Source organism: Scyliorhinus torazame, chromosome 14 (genome assembly GCF_047496885.1).
Source record: "Scyliorhinus torazame isolate Kashiwa2021f chromosome 14, sScyTor2.1, whole genome shotgun sequence".
In the NCBI taxonomy this organism is placed as follows: domain Eukaryota; kingdom Metazoa; phylum Chordata; class Chondrichthyes; order Carcharhiniformes; family Scyliorhinidae; genus Scyliorhinus; species Scyliorhinus torazame.
In genome coordinates, this window is record NC_092720.1 from 73,664,914 (window position 1) to 73,678,281 (window position 13,368).

A 13,368-nucleotide genomic window follows, 5' to 3' on the forward strand; every position below is an offset into this window, starting at 1 on the left:
CCCGACTCCCCCCCCCGACTCCCCCCCCCGACTCCCCCCCCCCCGACTCCCCCCCCCCCCCCCCCGACTCCCCCCCCCCCCCCGACTCCCCCCCCCCCCCCCCGACTCCCCCCCCCCCCCGACTCCCCCCCCCCCCGACTCCCCCCCCCCCCGACTCCCCCCCCCCCCCCCCGACTCCCCCCGACCCAACTCCCCCCCCCCCCCGACTCCCCCCCCCCCCCCCGACTCCCCGACTCCCCCCCCCCCCCGACTCCCCCCCCCCCCGACTCCCCCCCCCCGACTCCCCCCCCCCCCGACTCCCCCCCCCCCCCCGACTCCCCCCCCCCCCCCGACTCCCCCCCCCCCCGACTCCCCCCCCCCCCGACTCCCCCCCCCCCGACTCCCCCCCCCCCCCCCGACTCCCCCCCCCCCCCGACTCCCCCCCCCCCCCGACTCTCCCCCCCCGACTCTTCCCCCCCCCCCACTCCCCCCCCCGACTCCCCCCCCCCCCCGACTCCCCCCCCCCCCGACTCCCCCCCCCGACTCCCCCCCCCCCCCCGACTCCCCCCCCCCCCCCCGACTCCCCCCCCCCCCCGACTCCCCCCCCCCCCCCGACTCCCCCCCCCCCCCCCCCCCGACTCCCCCCCCCCGACTCCCCCCCCCCCCCGACTCTCCCCCCCCCCCCCGACTCTCCCCCCCCCCCCCGACTCTCCCCCCCCCCCCCCCCGACTCTCCCCCCCCCCCCCCGACTCTCCCCCCCCCCCCCGACTCCCCCCCCCCCCCGACTCCCCCCCCCCCCGACTCCCCCCCCCCCCGACTCCCCCCCCCCCCCGACTCCCCCCCCCCGACTCCCCCCCCCCCCCCCGACTCCCCCCCCCCCCCGACTCCCCCCCCCCCCGACTCCCCCCCCCCCGACTCCCCCCCCCCCCCCCGACTCCCCCCGACCCAACTCCCCCCCCCCCCCCCGACTCCCCCCCCGACTCCCCCCCCCCGACTCCCCCCCCCGACTCCCCCCCCCGACTCCCCCCCCCGACTCCCCCCCCGACTCCCCCCCCCCGACTCCCCCCCCCCCCCGACTCCCCCCCCCCCCCGACTCCCCCCCCCCGACTCCCCCCCCGACTCCCCCCCCCCCGACTCCCCCCCCCCGACTCCCCCCCCCCCCGACTCCCCCCCCCCCGACTCCCCCCCCCGACTCCCCCCCCCGACTCCCCCCCCCCCCGACTCCCCCCCCCCCCGACTCCCCCCCCCCCCCGACTCCCCCCCCCCGACTCCCCCCCCCCCGACTCCCCCCCCCCGACTCCCCCCCCCCGACTCCCCCCCCCCCCGACTCCCCCCCCCCCCCCGACTCCCCCCCCCCCCGACTCCCCCCCCCCCCGACTCCCCCCCCACCCCCGACTCCCCCCCCCCCCGACTTCCCCCCCCCCCGACTTCCCCCCCCCCCCCGACTCCCCCCCCCGACTCCCCCCCCCCCCCCGACTCCCCCCCCCCCCCCGACTCCCCCCCCCCCGACTCCCCCCCCCCCCGACTCCCCCCCCCCCCGACTCCCCCCCCCCCCGACTCCCCCCCCCCGACTCCCCCCCCCCGACTCCCCCCCCCCGACTCCCCCCCCCCCCGACTCCCCCCCCCCCCCGACTCCCCCCCCCCCGACTCCCCCCCCCCCCCGACTCCCCCCCCCCCCCCGACTCCCCCCCCCGACTCCCCCCCCCGACTCCCCCCCCCCCGACCTCCCCCCCCCCGACTCCCCCCCCCCGACTCCCCCCCCGACTCCCCCCCCCCGACTCTCCCCCCCTCGACTCTCCCCCCCCCCGACTCTCCCCCCGACTCCCCCCCCCCGACTCCCCCCCCCCGACTCCCCCCCCCGACTCCCCCCCCCCCCGACTCCCCCCCCCCGACTCCCCCCCCCCCCGACTCCCCCCCCCCCCGACTCCCCCCCCCCCCGACTCCCCCCCCCCCGACTCCCCCCCCCGACTCCCCCCCCCCGACTCCCCCCCCCGACTCCCCCCCCCGACTCCCCCCCCCGACTCCCCCCCCCGACTCCCCCCCCCCCGACTCCCCCCCCCCGACTCCCCCCCCCCCGACTCCCCCCCCGACTCCCCCCCCCGACTCCCCCCCCCCGACTCCCCCCCCCCTCCGACTCCCCCCCCCTCCGACTCCCCCCCCCCTCCGACTCCCCCCCCTCCGACTCCCCCCCTCCGACTCCCCCCTCCGACTCCCCCCCTCCGACTCCCCCCCTCCGACTCCCCCCCTCCGACTCCCCCCCCTCCGACTCCCCCCCCCTCCGACTCCCCCCCCCCTCCGACTCCCCCCCCCTCCGACTCCCCCCCCCCCTCCGACTCCCCCCCCCCCCTCCGACTCCCCCCCCCCCCTCCGACTCCCCCCCCCCTCCGACTCCCCCCCCCCCTCCGACTCCCCCCCTCCGACTCCCCCCCCCTCCGACTCCCCCCCTCCGACTCCCCCCCCTCCGACTCCCCCCCACTCCGACTCCCCCCCCCCTCCGACTCCCCCCCCCCCTCCGACTCCCCCCCCCCTCCGACTCCCCCCCCCCCCCCCCGACTCCCCCCCTCCGACTCCCCCCCCTCCGACTCCCCCCCCTCCGACTCCCCCCCTCCGACTCCCCCCCCTCCGACTCTCCTCCCCCCGACTCCTCCCCCCGACTCCTCCCCCCCGACTCCTCCCCCCCCCCGACTCTCCTCCCCCCCCGACTCCCCTCCCCCCCCGACTCCCCTCCCCCCCCGACTCCCCTCCCCCCCCGACTCTTCCCCCCCCCCCCGACTCTCCCCCCCCGACTCTCCCCCCCCCCGACTCTCCCCCCCCCCGACTCTCCCCCCCCCCCGACTCCCCCCCCCCCCGACTCCCCCCCCCGACTCTCCCCCCCCGACTCTCCCCCCCGACTCTCCCCCCCCGACTCTCCCCCCGACTCCCCCCCCCCCGACTCCCCCCCCGACTCCCCCCCCCCGACTCCCCCCCCCCGACTCCCCCCCCCGACTCCCCCCCCCCCGACTCCCCCCCCCCCGACTCCCCCCCCCCCGACTCCCCCCCCCCGACTCCCCCCCCCCCGACTCCCCCCCCCCCCGACTCCCCCCCCCCCGACTCCCCCCCCCCGACTCCCCCCCCCCGACTCCCCCCCCCCGACTCCCCCCCCCCCGACTCCCCCCCCGACTCCCCCCCCCCCCTCCGACTCCCCCCCCCCTCCGACTCCCCCCCCCCCCTCCGACTCCCCCCCCCCGACTCCCCCCCCCGACTCCCCCCCCCCGACTCCCCCCCCCCCGACTCCCCCCCCCCCGACTCCCCCCCCCGACTCCCCCCCCCCCGACTCCCCCCCCCGACTCCCCCCCCCCCCCGACTCCCCCCCCCTCCGACTCCCCCCCCCCCCCTCCGACTCCCCCCCCCCCCCGACTCCCCCCCCCCTCCGACTCCCCCCCCCCTCCGACTCCCCCCCCCCTCCGACTCCCCCCCTCCGACTCCCCCCCCTCCGACTCCCCCCCCTCCGACTCCCCCCCCCTCCGACTCCCCCCCCCTCCGACTCCCCCCCCCTCCGACTCCCCCCCCCCCTCCGACTCCCCCCCCCCTCCGACTCCCCCCCCCTCCGACTCCCCCCCCCCCCGACTCCCCCCCCCCCCTCCGACTCCCCCCCCCCCTCCGACTCCCCCCCCCCTCCGACTCCCCCCCTCCGACTCCCCCCCCTCCGACTCCCCCCCTCCGACTCCACCCCTCCGACTCCCCCCCCTCCGACTCCCCCCCACTCCGACTCCCCCCCCCCTCCGACTCCCCCCCCCCCCCTCCGACTCCCCCCCCCCCCCCTCCGACTCCCCCCCCCCTCCGACTCCCCCCCTCCGACTCCCCCCCCTCCGACTCCCCCCCCTCCGACTCCCCCCCCCTCCGACTCCCCCCCCTCCGACTCCCCCCCCTCCGACTCCTCCCCCCCGACTCCTCCCCCCCGACTCCTCCCCCCCCGACTCCTCCCCCCCCCCGACTCTCCTCCCCCCCCGACTCCCCTCCCCCCCCGACTCCCCTCCCCCCCCGACTCCCCTCCCCCCCGACTCTTCCCCCCCCCCGACTCTCCCCCCCCGACTCTCCCCCCCCCCGACTCTCCCCCCCCCGACTCTCCCCCCCCCCCGACTCTCCCCCCCCCCCGACTCCCCCCCCCCCCGACTCTCCCCCCCGACTCTCCCCCCCCCGACTCTCCCCCCCCGACTCTCCCCCCCCCGACTCTCCCCCCCCCGACTCTCCCCCCCCGACTCTCCCCCCCCGACTCTCCCCCCCCGACGACTCTCCCCCCCGACTCTCCCCCCCCGACTCTCCCCCCCCCCGACTCTCCCCCCCCCCCCGACTCTCCCCCCCCCGACTCTCCCCCCCCTACTCTCCGATTTCCCCCCCCCGACTCTCCGACTCCCCCCCCCCTGACTCCCCCCCCCCCCCCCGACTCCCCCCCCCCCCGACTCCCCCCCCCGACTCCCCCCCCCGACTCCCCCCCCCGACTCCCCACCCCCCCGACTCCCCCCCCGACTCCCCCCCCCGACTCCCCCCCCCCGACTCCCCCCCCCGACTCCCCCCCCCGACTCTCCCCCCCCCCCCGACTCCCCCCCCTGACTCCCCCCCCCCGACTCCCCCCCCCCGACTCCCCCCCCGACTCCCCCCCCGACTCCCCCCCGACTCCCCCCCCCCGACTCCCCCCCCCGACTCCCCCCCCCCGACTCCCCCCCCCGACTCCCCCCCCCCGACTCCCCCCCCCCGACTCCCCCCCCCCGACTCCCCCCCCGACTCCCCCCCCGACTCCCCCCCCCCCGCCTCCCCCCCCCCGCCTCCCCCCCCCCCGACTCCCCCCCCCGACTCCCCCCCCGATTCCCCCCCCCGACTCCCCCCCCGACTCCCCCCCCGACTCCCCCCCGACTCCCCCCCCCCCGACTCCCCCCCCCCGACTCCCCCCCCGACTCCCCCCCCCGACTCCCCCCCCCGACTCCCCCCCCCGACTCCCCCCCCCGACTCCCCCCCCCGACTCCCCCCCCGACTCCCCCCCCCGACTCCCCCCCCCGACTCCCTCCCCCCCGACTCCCTCCCCCCAGACCCCCCCCGACTCCCCCCCCCCCCGACTCCCCCCCCCCCCCGACTCCCCCCCCCCGACTCTCCCCCCCCCCGACTCCCCCCCCCGACTCCCCACCCCCCCGACTCCCCACCCCCCCCGACTCCCCACCCCCCCCGACTCCCCCCCCCCGACTCCCCCCCCCCGACTCCCCCCCCCCGACTCCCCCCCCCCGACTCCCCCCCCCGACTCCCCCCCCGACTCCCCCCCCCGACTCCCCCCCCCCGACTCCCCCCCCGACTCCCCCCCCGACTCTCCCCCCCCCCCCGACTCTCCCCCCCCCCCGACTCTCCCCCCCCCCGACTCCCCCCCCCGACTCCCCCCCCCGACTCCCCCCCCGACTCCCCCCCCCCCGACTCCCCCCCCCCCCCGACTCCCCCCCCCGACTCCCCCCCCCCGACTCCCCCCCCCGACTCCCCCCCCCGACTCCCCCCCCCGACTCCCCCCCCCCGACTCCCCCCCCCCGCCTCCCCCCCCCGACTCCCCCCCCCGATTCCCCCCCCGACTCCCCCCCCGACTCCCCCCCCCGACTCCCCCCCCCCCGACTCCCCCCCCGACTCCCCCCCCGACTCCCCCCCCGACTCCCCCCCCGACTCCCCCCCCGACTCCCCCCCGACTCCCCCCCCGACTCCCCCCCCGACTCCCCCCCCGACTCCCCCCCCGACTCCCCCCCCGACTCCCCCCCCGACTCCCCCCCCGACTCCCCCCCGACTCCCCCCCCGACTCCCCCCCGACTCCCCCCCCGACTCCCCCCCCCGACTCCCCCCCCGACTCCCCCCCCGACTCCCCCCCCCGACTCCCCCCCCCGACTCCCCCCCCGACTCCCCCCCGACTCCCTCCCCCCCGACTCCCTCCCCCCCAGACCCCCCCCGACTCCCCCCCCCCCCGACTCCCCCCCCCCCGACTCCCCCCCCCGACTCCCCCCCCCGACTCCCCCCCCGACTCCCCCCCCCCCGACTCCCCCCCCCGACTCCCCCCCCCCCCGACTCCCCCCCCCCGACTCCCCCCCCCCCGACTCCCCCCCCCCCGACTCCCCCCCCCCCCCCCGACTCCCCCCCCGACTCCCCCCCCGACTCCCCCCCCGACTCCCCCCCCGACTCCCCCCCCCGACTCCCCCCCCCCGACTCCCCCCCCGACTCCCCCCCCCGACTCCCCCCCCCCCCCCCGACTCCCCCCCCCCCGACTTCCCCCCCCCGACCTTCCCCCCCCCTGACTTCCCCCCCCGACCTTCCCCCCCGACTTCCCCCCCGACTTTCCCCCCCCCGACTTTCCCCCCCCCGACTTTCCCCCCCCCGACTTTCCCCCCCCCGACTTTCCCCCCCCGACTTTCCCCCCCCCCGACTTTCCCCCCCCCGACTTTCCCCCCCCCGACTTTCCCCCCCCCGACTTTCCCCCCCCCGACTTTCCCCCCCCCCGACTTTCCCCCCCCCCGACTTTCCCCCCCCCCGACTTTCCCCCCCCCCGACTTTCCCCCCCCGACTTCCCCCCCCCGACTTCCCCCCCCCGACTTCCCCCCCCCGACTTCCCACCCCCGACTTCCCCCCCCCCGACTTCCCCCCCCCCGACTTCCCCCCCCCGACTTCCCCCCCCGACTTCCCCCCCCGACTTCCCCCCCCGACTTCCCCCCCCCGACTTCCCCCCCCCGACTTCCCCCCCCGACTTCCCCCCCCGACTTCCCCCCCCGACTTCCCCCCCCGACTTCCCCCCCCGACTTCCCCCCCCGACTTCCCCCCCCCGACTTCCCCCCCCCCCGACTTCCCCCCCCCCGACTTCCCCCCCCCGACTTCCCCCCCCCCGACTTCCCCCCCCCGACTTCCCCCCCCCGACTTCCCCCCCCCCGACTTCCCCCCCCCGACTTCCCCCCCCGACTTCCCCCCCGACTTCCCCCCCCGACTTCCCCCCCCCCGACTTCCCCCCCCCCGACTTCCCCCCCCCCGACTTCCCCCCCCCCGACTTCCCCCCCCCGACTTCCCCCCCCCGACTTCCCCCCCCCCGACTTCCCCCCCCCGACTCCCCCCCCCCCGACTTCCCCCCCCCGACTTCCCCCCCCCGACTTCCCCCCCCCGACTTCCCCCCCCCGACTTCCCCCCCCCGACTTCCCCCCCCCGACTTCCCCCCCCCGACTTCCCCCCCCGACTTCCCCCCCCCGACTTCCCCCCCCCGACTTCCCCCCCCCGACTTCCCCCCCGACTTCCCCCCCCCGACTTCCCCCCCCGACTCTCTTCCCCCCCCCACTCTTCCCCCGACTCTCCTCCCCCCCCGATCCTCCTCCGCCCCCCGACCCTCCCCCCCCCCACCCTCCTCCCCCCGACCCTCCTCCCCCCCGACCCTCCTCCCCCCCGACCCCCCTCCCCCCCGACCCCCCTCCCCCCGACCCCCCTCCCCCCCTGACCCCCCCTGACCCCCCCCCGACCCCCCCCCGACTTCCCCCCCCGACTTCCCCCCCCGACTTCCCCCCCCGACTTCCCCCCCCGACTTCCCCCCCCGACTTCCCCCCCCCGACTTCCCCCCCGACTTCCCCCCCCCCGACTTCCCCCCCCGACTTCCCCCCCCCCCGACTTCACCCCCCCCCGACTTCACCCCCCCCCGACTTCACCCCCCCCCGACTTCACCCCCCCCCGACTTCACCCCCCCCCCGACTTCACCCCCCCCCGACTTTCCCCCCCCCGACTTTCCCCCCCCCCGACTTCCCCCCCCCCCGACTTCCCCCCCCCGACTTCCCCCCCCGACTCTCCTCCCCCCCCGACTCTCCTCCCCCCCCGACTCTCCTCCCCCCCCGACTCTCCTCCCCCCCGACTCTCCTCCCCCCCCCCCCCGACTCTCCTCCCCCCCCCGACTCTCCTCCCCCCCCCCGATCCTCCTCCCCCCCCCGATCCTCCTCCCCCCCCGACCCTCCCCCCCCCCCCCCGACCCTCCCCCCCCCCCGACCCTCTCCCCCCCCCCCCCGACCCTCTCCCCCCCCCCCGACCCTCTCCCCCCCCCCCGACCCTCCTCCCCCCCGACCCTCCTCCCCCCCGACCCTCCTCCCCCCCCGACCCTCCTCCCCCCCCCGACCCTCCTCCCCCCGACCCTCCTCCCCCCCCCGACCCTCCTCCCCCCCCGACCCTCCTCCCCCGACCCTCCTCCCCCCCGACCCTCCTCCCTCCCCCCCCGACCCCCCCCCACTCTCCCCCCCCCCGACTCTCCCCCCCCCCGACTCTCCTCCCCCCCGACTCTCCTCCCCCCCCCCCGACTCTCCTCCCCCCCCCCCGACTTCCCCCCCCCCGACTCTCCTCCCCCCCCGATCCTCCTCCCCCCCCCCCGACCCTCCCCCCCCCCCGACCCTCCCCCCCCCCCCCGACCCTCCTCCCCCCCCCGACCCTCCTCCCCCCCCGACCCTCCTCCCCCCCCGACCCTCCTCCCCCCCCGACCCTCCTCCCCCCCCGACCCTCCTCCCCCCCCGACCCTCCTCCCCCCCCGACCCTCCTCCCCCCCCGACCCTCCTCCCCCCCCCGACCCTCCTCCCCCCCGACCCTCCTCCCCCCCCGACCCTCCTCCCCCCCCGACCCTCCGACCCCCCCCCCGACCCTCCTCCCCCCCCCCGACCCCCCCCCCGACCCCCCCCCGACTTCCCCCCCCCCCCGACTTCCCCCCCCCCGACTTCCCCCCCCCCGACTTCCCCCCCCCGACTTCCCCCCCCCGACTTCCCCCCCCGACTTCCCCCCCCCGACTTCCCCCCCCCGACTTCCCCCCCCGACTTCCCCCCCCCGACTTCCCCCCCCCCGACTTCACCCCCCCCGACTTCCCCCCCCCCCGACTTTCCCCCCCCCCCGACTTTCCCCCCCCCCCCGACTTTCCCCCCCCCCGACTTCCCCCCCGACTCTCTCCCCCCCCCACTCTCCCCCCCCCGACTCTCCTCCCCCCCCGACTCTCCTCCCCCCCCCCGATCCTCCTCCCCCCCCGACCCTCCCCCCCCGACCCTCCTCCCCCCCCGACCCTCCTCCCCCCCCCTCCCCCCCCTCCCCCCCCCGACCCCCCCGACCCCCCCCCGACTCTCCTCCCCCCCCCGACTCTCCTCCCCCCCCCGACTCTCCTCCCCCCCGACTCTCCTCCCCCCCGACTCTCCTCCCCCCCCCGACTCTCCTCCCCCCCCCGATCCTCCTCCCCCCCCCCCGATCCTCCTCCCCCCCCCCCGATCCTCCTCCCCCCCCCCGACCCTCCTCCCCCCCCCCGACCCTCCTCCCCCCCGACCCTCCTCCCCCCCCCGACCCTCCTCCCCCCCCCGACCCTCCTCCCCCCCCCGACCCTCCTCCCCCCCCGACCCTCCTCCCCCCCCCCGACCCTCCTCCCCCCCCCGACCCTCCTCCCCCCCCCCGACCCCCCCCGACTTCCCCCCCCCCCGACTTCCCCCCCCCCCGACTTCCCCCCCCCCGACTTCCCCCCCCGACTTCCCCCCCCCGACTTCCCCCCCCCGACTTCCCCCCCCCCGACTTCCCCCCCCCCGACTTCCCCCCCCCCGACTTCCCCCCCCCGACTTCCCCCCCCGACTTCACCCCCCCCCCGACTTCACCCCCCCCGACTTCACCCCCCCCGACTTCACCCCCCCCCGACTTCACCCCCCCCGACTTCCCCCCCCGACTTCCCCCCCCCGACGTCCCCCCCCCGACTTCCCCCCCCGACTTCCCCCCCCGACTTCCCCCCCGACTTCCCCCCCCCGACTTCCCCCCCCCCCGACTTCCCCCCCCCGACTTCTCCCCCCCCGACTTCCCCCCCCCGACTTCCCCCCCCCGACTTCCCCCCCCCCCGACTTCCCCCCCCCGACTTCCCCCCCCCGACTTCCCCCCCCCCGACTTCCCCCCCCGACTTCCCCCCCCCGACTTCCCCCCCCCCGACTTCCCCCCCCCGACTTCCCCCCCCCCGACTTCCCCCCCCCGACTTCCCCCCCCGACTTCCCCCCCCGACTTCCCCCCCCCCGACTTCCCCCCCCCCGACTTCCCCCCCCCCCGACTTCCCCCCCCCCGACTTCCCCCCCCCGACTTCCCCCCCCCCGACTTCCCCCCCCCGACTTCCCCCCCCCCGACTTCCCCCCCCCGACTTCCCCCCCCCGACTTCCCCCCCCCGACTTCCCCTCCCCCGACTTCCCCCCCCCCCGACTTCCCCCCCCCCGACTTCCCCCCCCCGACTTCCCCCCCCGACTTCCCCCCCCGACTTCCCCCCCCCCGAATTCCCCCCCCCCGAATTCCCCCCCCCCGAATTCCCCCCCCGACTCTCTCCCCCCCCCGACTCTCCTCCCCCCCCGACTCTCCTCCCCCCCCGATCCTCCTCCCCCCCCCCCCCACCCGCCCCCCCCCGACCCTCCTCCCCCCCCGACCCTCCTCCCCCCCCGACCCTCCCCCCCCCGACCCCCCTCCCCCCCCCGACCCCCCCCCCGACCCCCCCCCCGACCCCACCCCCCGACCCCCCCCTCCCCGACCCCCCCCGACCCCCCCCCCGACCCCCCCCCGACCCCCCCCCCCGACCCCCCCTGACCCCCCCCAGACCCCCACCCCCGACCCCCCCGACCCCCCCCGACCCCGACCCCGACCCCCCCCCGACCCCGACCCCCCCCCGACCCCCCCCGACTCTCCCCCCCCGACTCTCCCCCCCCCGACTCTCCCCCCCCCCGACTCTCCCCCCCCGACTCTCCCCCCCCGACTCTCCCCCCCCGACTCTCCCCCCCGACTCTCCCCCCCCCGACTCTCCCCCCCCGACTCTCCCCCCCGACTCTCCCCCCCCGACTCTCCCCCCCCGACTCTCCCCCCCGACTCTCCCCCCCCGACTCTCCCCCCCCGACTCTCCCCCCCGACTCTCCCCCCCCGACTCTCCCCCCCGACTCTCCCCCCCCCCCCCCGACTCTCCCCCCCCCCCGACTCTCCCCCCCCCGACTCTCCCCCCCCCGACTCTCCCCCCCCCGACTCTCCCCCCCCCGACTCTTCCCCCCCCGACTCTCCCCCCCCCGACTCTCCCCCCCCCGACTCTCCCCCCCGACTCTCCCCCCCCCGACTCTCCCCCCCGGACTCTCCCCCCCGGACTCTCCCCCCCGGACTCTCCCCCCCGGACTCTCCCCCCCCGACTCTCCCCCCCCGACTCTCCCCCCCCGACTCTCCCCCCCCGACTCTCCCCCCCCGACTCTCCCCCCCCGACTCTCCCCCCCCGACTCTCCCCCCCGACTCTCCCCCCCCGACTCTCCCCCCCCCGACTCTCCCCCCCCGACTCTCCCCCCCCGACTCTCCCCCCCCCGACTCTGCCCCCCCCGACTCTGCCCCCCCGACTCTGCCCCCCCGACTCTGCCCCCCCCGACTCTGCCCCCCCGACTCTGCCCCCCCCGACTCTGCCCCCCCCGACTCTGCCCCCCCCCGACTCTGCCCCCCCGACTCTGCCCCCCCGACTCTCCCCCCCCCGACTCTCCCCCCCCGACTCTCCCCCCCCCGACTCTCCCCCCCCCGACTCTCCCCCCCCCGACTCTCCCCCCCCCGACTCTCCCCCCCCGACTCTCCCCCCCCCGACTCTCCCCCCCCGACTCTCCCCCCCGACTCTCCCCCCCGACTCTCCCCCCGACTCTCCCCCCCGACTCTCCCCCCCGACTCTCCCCCCCCGACTCTCCCCCCCCCCGACTCCTCCCCCCCCCCCGACTCTCCCCCCCCGACTCTCCCCCCCCCCCGACTCTACTCCCCCCCCCCCCCCCGACTCTACTCCCCCCCCCCCGACTCTACTCCCCCCCCCCCCGACTCTCCCCCCCCCGACTCTCCCCCCCCGACCTCCCCTCCCCCCCCGACTCTCCCCCCCCGACTCTCCCCCCCCCGACTCTCCCCCCCCCGACTCTCCCCCCCCCGACTCTCCCCCCCCCGACTCTCCCCCCCCCGACTCTTCCCCCCCCGACTCTTCCCCCCCCCGACTCTTCCCCCCCCCGACTCTTCCCCCCCCCGACTCTTCCCCCCCCGACTCTTCCCCCCCCCGACTCTTCCCCCCCCCGACTCTTCCCCCCCCCGACTCTTCCCCCCCCCGACTCTTCCCCCCCCCCGACTCTTCCCCCCCCCGACTCTTCCCCCCCCCGACTCTTCCCCCCCCGACTCTTCCCCCCCCCGACTCTTCCCCCCCCCGACTCTTCCCCCCCCCGACTCTTCCCCCCCCGACTCTTCCCCCCCCCGACTCTTCCCCCCCCGACTCTTCCCCCCCGACTCTTCCCCCCCCCGACTCTTCCCCCCCCGACTCTTCCCCCCCCGACTCTTCCCCCCCCCCGACTCTTCCCCCCCCCGACTCTTCCCCCCCCGACTCTTCCCCCCCCCCCGACTCTTCCCCCCCCCCCCGACTCTTCCCCCCCCGACTCTTCCCCCCCCGACTCTTCCCCCCCCGACTCTTCCCCCCCCGACTCTTCCCCCCCGACTCCCGACTCCCCCCCGACTTCCCCCCCCCGACTTCCCCCCCCCGACTTCCCCCCCCGACTTCACCCCCCCCCCGACTTCACCCCCCCCGACTTCACCCCCCCCCGACTTCACTCCCCCCGACTTCCCCCCCCCGACTTCCCCCCCCGACTTCCCCCCCCCGACTTCCCCCCCCCGACTTCCCCCCCCGACTTCCCCCCCCCGACTTCCCCCCCCCGACTTCCCCCCCCCGACTTCCCCCCCCCCCGACTTCCCCCCCCCCGACTTCCCCCCCCCGACTTCCCCCCCCCCGACTTCCCCCCCCCCGACTTCCCCCCCCCGACTTCCCCCCCCGACTTCCCCCCCCCGACTTCCCCCCCCCGACTTCCCCCCCCCCGACTTCCCCCCCCGACTTCCCCCCCCCGACTTCCCCCCCCCCGACTTCCCCCCCCCGACTTCCCCCCCTCCGACTCCCCCCCCCTCCGACTCCCCCCCCCTCCGACTCCCCCCCCCCCGACTTCCCCCCCCGACTTCCCCCCCGACTTCCCCCCCCCTCCGACTCCCCCCCTCCGACTCCCCCCCTCCGACTCCCCCCCCTCCGACTCCCCCCCTCCGACTCCCCCCCCTCCGACTCCCCCCCACTCCGACTCCCCCCCCCCTCCGACTCCCCCCCCCCCCCCCTCCGACTCCCCCCCCCCCTCCGACTCCCCCCCCCCCCCCGACTCCCCCCCTCCGACTCCCCCCCCTCCGACTCCCCCCCCTCCGACTCCCCCCCCTCCGACTCCCCCCCCCTCCGACTCCTCCCCCCGACTCCTCCCCCCCGACTCCTCCCCCCCCCCCGACTCTCCTCCCCCCCCGACTCCCCTCCCCCCCCGACTCCCCTCCCCCCCCGACTCCCCTCCCCCCCCGACTCTTCCCCCCCCCCGACTC

General features: G+C 81.4%; 1 protein-coding gene across 3 annotated transcripts in view; it reads left to right on the plus strand.

The window, feature by feature from the left end:
* Positions 1–13,368, plus strand: part of LOC140389814 (guanine nucleotide-binding protein subunit beta-4) — a 100,870-nt gene that overhangs the window by 1,306 nt on the left and 86,196 nt on the right. The window lies entirely within an intron of this gene.